A 12,944-nucleotide genomic window follows, 5' to 3' on the forward strand; every position below is an offset into this window, starting at 1 on the left:
AGGAGGAAAGAGCACCTGGACGGTGATGGAGGTTTGAGGAGGAAAGAACACCTGGGCAGTGATGACTAAAACAAGAGGAAGGTTTATCATCTCATGTAATAGGATGCCTAGAGGTTGCCGTTCAGATGTGACAGGTATTCCAGGAAGTTGTCAGACCCAGCCTCCTCTCTTCCCACTCCACCCCATCACCACATGGCTCTCTCTCTGAGTGGCAAGACAGCTGTCTCGTTAAATGATGTGATGGTCAATTTTATTGGTCAGCCTGCCTGGGGCATGGGGTGCCCCCATACTTAGTTAAACATCATTCTGTGTGTGTCTCTGAGGGTGTTTGTGGATGAGATTAACATTTGAATCAATAGACTAAAGCAGATTGCCTTCCCCAGTGTGGGTTGGCCTCCTCCAATTCCTTGAAGTCCCGAATAGAACAAAGATGTTGAGTAAAGGAAAATTTGTCCTCTCTGCCTGTCTTTGAGCCAGAACATAGGTTTTCTCTTGCATTCAGACTCGGACAGGTGGCGTCTCTGGATTACAAACTACAGGTTTTGGGATTTCTCAGCCTCCATTAGTCTCATGAGCAAATACCTTATAACACACCCTCCTTTCCCATTTATGCCCATACTATCAAGATACACAATTGCACCTTGATTGCATGAATGTGGTTTTACGAATGTGAATGGTGGTGGGTGTGGTCAGGGTGGGTGTATTCAGTGGGAGTTATGGAGGAATACTTGAGAGTGTGTGAGATGTGAGGGTATATGATTGTATCTGAATATATGTTGTGTATACACATGTGTTGTTTATGTGCAAATGTTTGCATGTGTGTTCAGTTAAGGGTTATCTACCCTTATACCTCTAGTCTCTGACTAGGATATGAGGAGTACTTGATAGTGGACATCAAATTGTGTATTTACTTTTTAGGGAAAAACAATTAATTTGAACGCCTTTTATGTTTCTTAATTACAAAAGCAATCCCAGGTGATTACTGCACATTCAGCAAAAAGTAGGTGTGGAAAAATGTGGTAACCACTCAATGCTATTTAAATGAGTAAGCAGCATTGCTTATCCCAGGCTTCTAGAATGTCCATTTAACCCTCTGATTCCAGGGCTTTTATTTGTAAGAGACACTTTTCCATTTCTTTCATGGATATTCTGTTTAGACTTTTTATCCCTACTGGAGGTTGGGAAAGGTCAATATTCATAAATTGTGTTGCTAAAAAATTTCCATATCACCTCCACTTCCAAATTAATTAGTGTTACAGGATTTTTATTGCCTTAGAACCTGCGGTTCTTGGTTAAGCCACTTTGAAGAATTAAGAGGTAGACCAGCTAAAGACTGGTGGGCAGCAAGGCAAAGTTTATTGAGCCATAGTACGAAGCTCCCAGAGAGGGAGGGGACCTGAGAGGGTTGCCATTTTGGCATTCAAATCTAGGGGTTTTTGTAAGCTCTTTTGCAGAACTATCTTGAGCATCCTGAGAGTGGGCCCCTGTGGATTGGCCACTAAGGTGTGCCAGTCAGGACTCTGATCATGCCCCTGTCTACCTATTGGGTTATTGTTCATGTGTTGATGGTCTTTTGGGCTGACATATGGTGACTAACTGCCTCGACTTTGTGATAGTGATCAATGTTTTACGGTTAATTGTTTTGTTTCGGGATGTTTTGCAAAAGTTACTTCTGCAGAGGCTGCTCAACAGGATGCTATCCTGGTCTTGTTTAAGCTGTCAAACAGGATGCCAGTGTGGTTTTGTCTTAGTTGTCCTGGCCCCCTGTTTTCTTGTTGGGGACCCTGGTCCTAAGTGTCCAATTAACTCCTAACAGCATGGTGAGATAAATATCAGATAAAAAAGAATTTAAAGAAAAAGCAGTTTGCAATTATTTGAATAAGAATTATTTTGATGTTCCTGAATGTGCAATTATCCAATATTATTTGATGGGAAAATATTAATCTGACAACATATACATATAAATATATAATTGTTTCCCCTTGGCCACAGGAGATACGTTCCAAGACCCCCAGTGGATGCTTGAAACTGCAGATAGTACTGAACCCTATACATACTTTGTTTTTTCCATACATACATATGTATGATAAAGTTTAACTTATGAATCAGGCATGGTAAGAGATTAACAACAATAAGTAATAATAAAATAAATAATTAGAACAATATACTGTAATAAAAGTGTGAATGTGGTCCCTCTTTCTCTCCCTCTCTCAAAATATCTTATTGTGTTGTACTCACCCTTCTGATGATGATGATGTGAGATGATAAAAATGCCTATGTGATGAGATGAGGTGTGATGAATATGGTAGGCTTGTGATTGAGCACTCCGCTGCTATTGACCTTCTGACAATAAATCAGAAGGAAGGATTGTCTGCTCATGGGCTGCAGTTGACTTCAGGGAACTCACTGCAGAGAGTGAGACTTTGGGTAAGGAGGACCACTATACATTAACCTGATGAATACACCACATTTCATTTATAAATGCTATTGATGTTGTTTATTTAGTAGCAGGAGCTCAGTTTGTCTTGTTTATCCCTCTCTTGTAATGTAGATATTTTATAAATGTGCTTATACATTGAAAGGGGCTAATAAATAAACAACCATTGTGAATATGCATATAACTTACATATTCCTTATAAGTTTAGGGGATTTTGTTTCCTTATCCAGGCAGCGCAGAGGGTGGACATTCTGGGGTCATGGCTCATGAGAATGTAGGGACTGCCAGTAGGAAAACATGCAGCGAGTAGTGTAAAAGCATTCCTCAGCCACAGACGGGGGTTGTTAATAACCGACAAACATGGAAGATAGAGGACAGTGTCCATAAAAAAAGAAAGAAGCATACCAGGACAAAGATGCTTTGGGTGGCTGTGGTCTCAGGGGAGGATCTCGGGGAGACAGTGTTCTATGAATGTATTGGACTCACTGCCTGTGCCTTTGCAGGATGAAAACCTGGACCAGCCCATGAGCCCCAAGCAGAAACCATCATGGAATAATAGGAATGGCACATAGAGTGACTCTGTGATTTTGCTGTAATATACTGCATTACAGTAGTCATGATCTGCTTTCCTTATGATGTTTGTGCTATTCCTTTTGTCAGTCACATGAAAAGGAACCAAAATACTTTGCATTATAGTCAAGATCCTGCAGAGGATGTTGGTGGTGCCCAGGTACTTGGGAGCTTTTATTTGAAGACCCGCCCACCTGGAGTCCCCAGGACTGATCACGATCACCTGGAAGACACTCAGGAGGCAGGTGGTTCCAACGGCCACATTCCTGCCCACTCTGTGAACATAGAAAACAAGTTTGCATCCAAAATCATCAAGGGGATGTTTCAACCCAAAAGCGGCCATTGTCTGAGGAATTCCTTTAGAAAAAAATAAGAGTTTGGCTACAGTCAGGTGTTTGAGAATCAAATCTGTGGACCTAAGCTTGTATCCTGTCAGATAAAGGAAGAGATAATGATTAAAAAAAAAACAGAGAAATTCCCCAGAATTCCAACTATAGTTTGCAATAAAAGCTCATTCCCAACACCGAATCCCTGGTGGTCATTCTGTAAAATCCCAAAGAGTGAGATTCTTCTGAGCCAGATTCCTGCATGGGAACACGAGGCGTGAGATACATGCATCATGTTGGCTAAAATCCAATGTTCTCTACGTCCTGTAGTTCCGCTTTGGAAACAATTCTTTACAATATTTGCTTTAAACAAGTTTCCAAGGGCTGAATTTGTAACACTTAAAAGAGCTTTTTACACAATCTAGATCATTGCTCTAAAGGACGTGTATGTAGTCCATCCTGTATTCTTCATAAATTGATGAGAGTCAGTGTTAGTATTTTCATGGAAAAGATAAGGAGCACCGAGGCAGAGAAAGTTCAGTGATTTGTCAAGTTCAAGTTGTTTTTGTGGGAATGGGGAGATTTGCACCTGACTGGTCTGGCGTTATGGCAATGCATTTAAACACAATGCTGTTCTAACAAAGCTAGTTAGATGTATTCTTCAAAATACAGGTGCAGATTAGGACATTCTCATACCTCGTTATCTTATTTTAGATAAGTAGTAGTTATTTTTTTCTAACAATTTTTCATTTATGTTTAAAGATTTATTGTATTGACCACTTACAATAATGAATTAATATTTAAATACCTCCACAAAATGTAGACTCACGGATTATAGTAAAATTCTAAGGACCTGTTCCATGACAAATTGTGTTTAAAGAGTCCACTATTAGCTTTATAGTGTATTGGCAACTGACCCATTATTTTGCTTTTATGACACCTACCATGGGAACCACTGAATTCCAATGTCGTGCCCTAAATTGTGAGACTTGAAATGCCAATATATGATAAGTTAGTGTAGAACAGCAACTCAATACTACTAATCTCAAATCTTAAGCTCATATCTTTAACATCACTTAAGAAAAAGTATGAGCAATAAGATTTGTGAAAAATCAAAATATAAGACATATACAAAATAATTTCTAAGCTTGAAAGTCTGCGTATTTTACAAGTTGAAATTGTAGAGTTAAAAAGAAATTGTAGAGTTTGGTGTTAACATGAAAATAGTTTTAAACCAGAGAAGACATCACAAGATCTTTCCGGGCTAATAGTTGATATCCGAAACCCATTTTGTAATGTTACCATGTTCTTAATTGCTTCCCCCTTAATTTGAAGATGGAAAACAGTCTCCCCAGAATCGATAGACCAAGGACATAATCAGGAGGAAACAGCTATTATCTCCATAAGCTCTTCAGACACCCAGAATTAGAGAAATCATTTCCATTCCAGCAATTGCCATTTGGATGTATGGTTTCTGCACAGATGTAGAGAACTCCTGTGGATTTATCCTAATCCTTATTACAAGCATGGAGGTATTACAGTCACACTGATCCTAGTCTGAAAATGCAGTCTAATTCCTGGAAGGCAGGCTGATTGATCTTAGTATGACAGTCCTTAAGCACTTTAAAGTCATGTGTCCTTATAACTTGCATTAAACGCCAACAGTCACCATCAGTGAGAATTACACGAAATCATATCAGGAGCCATCAGGGGTTGATGTAGGTCTAGAAACCCATCTCCCCTCACTAACTCAGCTCATGCCTCAGAATTATTCCTCCTTCCCATGTGGCTTGGCACTGGACCAGAAGAATCTCTTTTTCTGATATAATCACTTTCCAAGACTCCTGATACCTCACTGCACTTGCAGACTCTGCCTCTCAGGTTGAAATAGACAATACTCACTTGACTCCCTCTAGCTGCCGGGATGGTGGGCTCCGTGTGCTGGTTACAACCAGCAGTGTTTGTGGGACAGGGAGGGAGGCATCCAGACCGTGGGATATGGGCTTGCAGTTCTGTGACCTCACCTCCCTGCAGAATTATCTTTTTGCCTGTGGCCACAGTGGAAGCACAGGCTTGGGGAACTGAGAATATTTGTAAAAAACTTTTTTTTTTTTCCTCTCCCAGCCGGTGGTTACCAAAAACAACAACAGGTTTGATGGGTTTCTAGTCATTATCTCCTTGATCTGTGAAGGTAGACAGGGTTTCACAGCGAGGGAACAAATACTGAGGTCAGACACGTGTGGGACCAGCAGGGAGGCTTAGGTGCTCACTGGATTCTCTACTCCCCTGAGAAGCTGTTCCTCCCAAAAGTGAGCCTGAACTAATTTTCAGACCACTACTCTGTTGTATCATTTAAGTGGTAAGTTGAGAATGTAAACCAGACAACGTGCCTTAGAAGGATTTTTAAAGCAACGTGGTTTTAATTTTTTAATTTTTATTTTTTTAAAGATTTTATTTATTTATTTATTTGACAGAGAGAGACACAGCGAGAGAGGGAACACAAGCAGGGGGAGCGGCAGGCAGAGGGAGAGGGAGAAGCAGGCTCCTGGCTGAGCAGGGAGCCCAATGTAGGGCTCAATCCCAGGACCCCTGGATCATGACCTGAGCCAAAGGCAGATGCTTAACTGAGCCACCCAGGCTCCCCAATCCTTTTGTTTTTCTTTCATACAAATGCACAATTTGATCCAGCTCCACTATCCAGAGCCCCCAGTTTCCCAGTGCAAGATTAGAATCCTGATGGTGCTCAGTCTCTAGTCTACATGTGTTTTACAGCCTTATACACAGATACCATGCACATGTGTATTCATACACAAATACAGTCACACATGCTCACACATATACATGCACTTTCTGTAACAAACTCTCACTCATCCAAAACTCACTATATACAAGCACACACACACTATATAAAGACACAGTGTGTCATGCACATTATGACACACACAGCTCACTTATATTCATAAAGTCACACTCACACCATCAACACAGACATTTGTATCTCAGAAAGGTGTTCACATGTGTCAGCATCATGGTACGTCCAGACTTCTGGAGGTACAGAAAGGGGAGCCCTTTTTACTGTTTTTACTCTTTCTATCACTGAACAACCCACAAAGATATTATTTAGAATGTGCAACATTAGAAGGTGCGGTAAGCATGGCTACTTCAGGTCTAGGTACATAGCAGGAAGGGTGGAATGTTAAGGGAGTGACTGTGTGTGTTTGTGTGTGTGTGTGTTTGTATGAGTGAGAGAGCAAGAGAGAGACAGAGAGTGAACAAGCACAAGGTAAAATGAAGATACGGGGAAAGGGCAAAAAGGTAGGGTGCAGACACCATGGGGAATGATGGTGGGGGAGTGCAGGAGTGTTGGGGAACGTCATCAAAAAGATAAAATGTGGGGCGCCTGGGTAGCTCAGTCGGTTAAGCGACTGCCTTTGGCTCAGGTCATGATCCTGGAGTCCCAGGATCGAGTCCCGCATCGGGCTCCCTGCTCTGCGGGGAGCCTGCTTCTCCCTCTGACCCTCCCCCCTCTCATGTACTCGCTCTCTCTCATTCTCTCTCTCTCAAATAAATAAATAAAATCTTTAAAAAAAAAATAAAATAAAATCCACATATGTCAACAAAATATAATAAAGTATAGGGCGCCTGGGTGGCTCAGTCGTTAAGCGTCTGCCTTTGGCTCAGGTCATGATCCTGGAGTCCCGGGATTGAGTCCCGCATCGGGCTCCCTGCTCGGCGGGGAGTCTGCTTCTCCCTCTGACCCTCCTCCCTCTCATGCTCTCTGTCTCTCATTGTCTCTCTCAAATAAATAAATAAAATCTTAAAAAAAAAAAAGATAAAATGTGACCACTGACTTGGGCACTCAGAGGCTCCTCACCTGCTCGCCTGTCCTTGGAATGTGGGTTCCACTTGCCTTTCCTGCTCCCAGAAGCTGCTCTAAAGACATAGTCTTGAGATGGTGATGTGATGTGGAGAATACCCACACGGTATACATGACCGAGCCCAGTTAAGGCCTCTCTCTATATAAACTTGAAGAAATATCCATTTTCATCTTTTGACAACCTTACTCCAAAAACTCCACAAATTAACAAAATGGATCCATGACGTACTCTTCCAATGGCTACTCCCCATTACTCAGGTTTAATGAAAGGCCCCTAAGTAAACTTATTTCCTCACCACAGAGACCAGCGAGTGCACCACAGAAACTGTTTTTTGCCAACATGCCCAAATGACATCTTTGCATAGTAGACCAAGATGTAACTCCCACAGATCCCTAAATCCATGCAGTTTTATCCAGGACAACATGTACTTTTATTTTTATTTTATTTTATTTTATTTTATTTTATTTTATTTTATTTTATTTTATTTTATTTTATTTTATTGAGAGAGAGCGTGTGCAGGGTGGAGGCAGAGAAAGAAGGAGAGAGAGAATCCTAAGCAGGCTCTCTATGCCATGTGCAGAGTCGGATGAAGGGCTTGATCTCACGACATAGAGATCATGACCCGATCTGAAATCAGTCTATCAGAATCTGCTGAAGTTTTCTTTATAGCCCAACATGTAATCAATTTTAGTAGCTATAATACATACACATGGGAAAAAAAAACAAGTAGATTTTTCACTGATGGGGACAGAGATGTGTATTTGTCCATTAGGTCAAGATGGTGAATGGGTTGTTCACATTTCCTGCATTCTTACAGATTTTTAAAAAAAGATTTTATTTATTTATTTGTCAGAGAGAGAGAGCACAAGCAGGAGGAACAGCAGGCAGGGGGAGAAACAGGCTCCCCACTGAGCAAGGAGCCCGATGAGGGACTAGATCCCGGAACCCTGGGATCATGACCTGAGCCAAAGGCAGATGCTTAACTGACTGAGCCACCCAGGCTTCCCGGTCTTACAGATTAAATAAAAAAAAAAATCTATTTGTTATATTAGTTCATGAGTTCGGGATATTATATTCTTACCCTGCTGTTGTGAATTCACCTGTTTCTCACTTTAACTCTGTCCATTTTTGCTTAGTATGATTTGAAGTCCTATCATGGGTTTAAACTGATTTGAATTGCCCTTTCCACTGGGATGATAAATGGCTATGCCATATCTATAAGAGCTGTGGGGCCCAGGGAGCACAGAGTAGAAATGAAGGCAGGTGAGAGGAGAGCTGTTCTTTACCTCACATATGTAGTAAAATGAAGTCTGCATGGATGAAATCCATAATAACTTAAAATGTAGAAAAATATTAATATTTATTTCATTATGTAATAAAGAAATAAGCAAAGGTCAAAATGCTGGGTTCAGTAGGGGAATGAAAATTATATACATGTTATGTACATATAATGTATAATTATATAGATGTAATTATATGATACATAATAATTATTATATTATCATGTATATAATTACATATGAAGATTCCAAGATACTAGTGGAATGTTCAAAGTGATAATATACAAACTATATAAAATAAATACAATAGTATGTAAAACAACAATATCTATATTGGATTAAATATCTTACAATAAAGTCAGGACTAATTGAAATCTATAAAATTGAGGAAAGTTTAAAAGTAGACAAAAATATAACCAGGCACTTTGCAGACTAAGTGAAAATGCTCAATTAACATTTAATAACCTTTGATTTAGTTTTTACTAGAGGGAGTGAAAAGCAAACAGCAGTGACATGGTGATTTCACTCATCAAACTGAAAAATATAGATGTTTCTCAAAATAGAATGCTATTAAAGGTTTGTGGCTATGAATCTTCTCTGGACTATAGAGACAGACTTTTCAGAATTAGAGGGGTAGAGTATAAATGTATATTAATTTTTCTGCATTTTCAAAATATGTAAATATGTGTGGGAGTGCCTGGGTGGCTCAGTTGGTTAAGCATCTGAATCTTGATTTCAGCTCAGGTCATAATCTCAGGTCATGAAGTTGAGCTCCATGTTGGGCTCCACACTCAGTGGGGAGCCTGCTTGAGATGTGATTAAATTAAGGATCTTGAGATGAAGAGAATATCTTAGATTATCTATGTGGGACAAGTCTCAAAGAAAGTTAGTGTCAGAGTGAAGGGATATGAGAAAGACTTGAATAAAGATCATCTTTGTCAATGAGAGGACATTATGACACGAACATATAAATTCTTAACAATAGTAATTTATAAACTCAATGCAATACGAATAAAGGCCCACCAACATATGTGTATGTATGTGGGGGTGTTACATGTTTTGTATCCAAAAATGTTGAGTCCCCCATACTAGAGTTAAATGCATAGTAGTTACACCTAGATGAAATTTAGTTTGAGTATGTCACTGGGTTTCCCATTGCCTTCCTAGGCTCAGGGTGTGGCAGTTTCCAGGGGAATTCAGACCCACTGTAAGATGCCTACTGGTTGTCAGAAACCCATCATTTACCCCTATTCTGTTTAATAGATTTCCATCCACAAAAACAAGTGACCGTAGGCTCTGGCAGCAACTCAGAGGATTCTAAAGCTGTTCCTATGAGAAAAGAGGTTTCTGACTGTGGATATGATGGCTGCCTGCTTGCATTCCCCCTGTAGATGCTCTTGTAAAAATGGTTTCCTTTTCATTGTGGAATACTTATGGGCACTGCATCCCATATTACAGCGTTTCTCCAACATTGTCCAAAACCTTATCAGAATTTCATGTCTCAATATTATTTTGTGTCCTTCAGTCCCAGGGGCCATCTTAATGAACACCCAGTAGCAAGCTAGTAACTATCTCAGATGGTATATATCATACCCCAGCACCCCAAAATTTTCTGGTCCCAAATCTTAGTGGTCACCACTAGGTGACACTCAAAGGCTTTTGCCATTAATTCCAATTTGCATTACTATGCATTGCAATCATTCCCAAAATCATTTCTGAATGGATCACAGGGGTCCAAGTACAGACAGAGATTGAGAGACACTACTTTTTTTTTTTTAAGATTTTATTTATTTATTTGAGAGAGAGAATGAGACAGAGAGAGAGAGCATGAGAGGGGGGAGGATCAGAGGGAGAAGCAGACTCCCTGCCGAGCAGGGAGCCCGATGCGGGACTCGATCCAGGGACTCCAGGATCATGACCTGAGCCGAAGGCAGTCGCTTAACCAACTGATCCACCCAGGCGCCCGAGAGACACTACTTTTTATAAACCAGAAATGACCTGTCATTATTGGGTCCTAATTCAAATATGGACTCCTTTGGGAAACAGTTTCATGGCTAGGAGTTAGCAATATTCCCAGATGTAGAATATGCATCTTCCCCAATACAAATAGACCAAACAGTGGACTTCTTGTTTAGTTCTAGAGGTAGGTAAAGATATCAGTTTCTTTTTAGTCATCTGTGAATCATCATGGGTGGCTTCTGCCCAGAATATTCCTAACAATTTCACCAGTTGGGCAAGTCCCTAGATCTTTTGGATTTAACGAGTCTCTTGGTGCCACTAATGCATTTAGGTCAGTTCCACCTAGCTTATTCTTCAGTTTCTGAAATTCTTATATCATCAATATAGTGTATTATTACACTCAGGACCTATATTAAAGCCAAATCCCTTCTAACCAAATTGAGACAGCTAACTGGTGAGTTCAAGTAATTGTGGCAATGGAGCAAACGTAAACTATGATCCTTCTTACATGAAACTAAACTGTAGTTAGCTCTTTTCTGAGATAAGGCTGAGAAAAGAAACATTTGCACAATCAGTGAGGACCAGTCTCTTTTAGCCTGCTGAAATTCTTGCCCTGTTGGAATCATGTGGGGGACTGCTGATGCTATGGGTGGCATTGCTTTATTTAAGCTTCAGTAGTCTGTTGTTCGTCTCCATGAGCCATCTACTTTTTTCATGGGTCATACAGGGCTATTGTACAGAGAATTTGTTGGTACCAGCATGCCAGCTTCACACATGTCACCAGGATAGTCTGTGCTGCTTCATTCTTCACCCTGATTAATTTAGCAGACTATGGTCCCATGGTCCCTGGTGATTCAAGGTAAGGTCAGGTTTCTCATTGTCATCTTTATTTTCTAGCTGGTGGGTTGAGTTTAATGAACTCTTCTTCCAAAAGTAAAGTTCACAACGGTCCCAGCGTGGCTCGTGGCCACTTAGCCTCATCACCTTTCCACCTTTCTCCACCATGTTCAAGTTAGAAACAGACTGGATTTTACTAAACTCTGCACCAACAAATCCTACCACCCACAGCTTTTTCCTCCTCCCATTAGAAGATGACCTGTAATGGCAGCTGCCCCTCAGTGCCACCACATTTCTTTCTGCGTGTTTGCTTCCTGTAGGGTTGTGTTTCCCACACATGTAGGGATAAAATTTAGCATTGTTAACCTTAAAAATAAAAACTGCTGGTTATTTTACAACAAAAGATGGGTTTATTTGAGAATAAAAGAGAATTGCAATCTGGGACAAACAAGCTACTGCAAAACCCTAAGCAAGAATGGGGAACAAAGGAGAGATTTGTTTGTTTGTTTGTTTGTTTTTAAGATATGCTTTTTAAGGAGAAAAGGGTTAAGTTGGAAAGGCCATAACAAACTAACAGCCCATTGGTGTCAACTGGGAGTTCAAAGTATGGCAGCTTTTCATTGGCTGAGCTGTTGCCCAGATTGGGGGGATTAGAGTAGTAGAGTGGTATCCAAGTGCAAGGTCAAGTCCGTCTTTTCCTATTGGGTATGCAATTGATCAGGAGGGGTAGGGCATGAGAGCTCCCCCTGCCAAAAGTTCCTAACTCCATTTTAGTGAGGTTTCTCATTATTAATTTTCACAGCATCTAAACAAAGCGCAGCTTTGGCTGTTGTCTAATGGATGAGATTTCTGCTAGCCAAATAGATGTTGTAACCTAGTCTTAAAGCCCACAGTATGTTCCTTCTCAGATTTCTGTCAGTTTGCTACAGTAGGCAGACCCTTTATCACCTCACTCTGTTTGGGGACCTCCGGGAAACACCTTACATTAACTTCATTAATTCCATCAGTTGATGAGTTGGTTGGTAAAGGAATAATTGACCACCCACCCCATCCCACAGGCAGTAAGTGTCTGTGAACATCCTGGGTGGGGGTACCAACTGCAGGTATTGGGACACAAGGATGGCCCAAAGTGGGAAGAGCCTGTCTGGCTTGTGCTTGTTTTCACGTTAGAAGAACTTCTGAGGGCTTGCTTCTCATGTTCAGCTTTTATTCCCTGTCATGCCCCCTGACAAGCTCTACACATTTGAGGGTGACACCCACCTCTCCATTCTTTGTTGTAAAAATGGTTTCCTTTTCATTATGGAATACTTTTGGGCACTGCGTCCCATATTACAGCGTTTCTCCAACATTGTCCAAAACCTTATCAGAATTTCATGTCTCAATATTATTTTGTGTCCTTCAGTCCCAGGGGCCATCTTAACTAACACCCAGTAGCAAGCTAGTAACTATCTCAGATGGTATATATCATACCCCAGCATCCAAAAATTTCACTAGGACCCAGGCCAGGAGTATGTTTTCCACCCTCTCTTCACACCTGGAGGTGACAAAAAAGGAAGAGAAGGGGAGCAAAGGAGAGGAGAGAACACAGAAGGGGTGGAGGTGGGGAAAAGAAGAGGAGGGAAGGAGAGAAAACAGACTGGGTGGAGTGTGGCTGCGA

The 12,944-nt window shown here is 40.8% G+C and overlaps 1 pseudogene; it reads right to left on the reverse strand.

The window, feature by feature from the left end:
* Window positions 1–2,633: 2,633 nt before the first annotated feature.
* LOC117997870 lies at window positions 2,634–3,549 on the reverse strand (annotated as a pseudogene).
* Between the last annotated feature and the right edge of the window lie 9,395 nt (window positions 3,550–12,944).

The sequence above is a fragment of the Mirounga leonina genome, unplaced genomic scaffold (assembly GCF_011800145.1).
Source record: "Mirounga leonina isolate KUSES-001 unplaced genomic scaffold, KU_Mleo_1.0 Mir_376, whole genome shotgun sequence".
NCBI classification, from domain to species: domain Eukaryota; kingdom Metazoa; phylum Chordata; class Mammalia; order Carnivora; family Phocidae; genus Mirounga; species Mirounga leonina.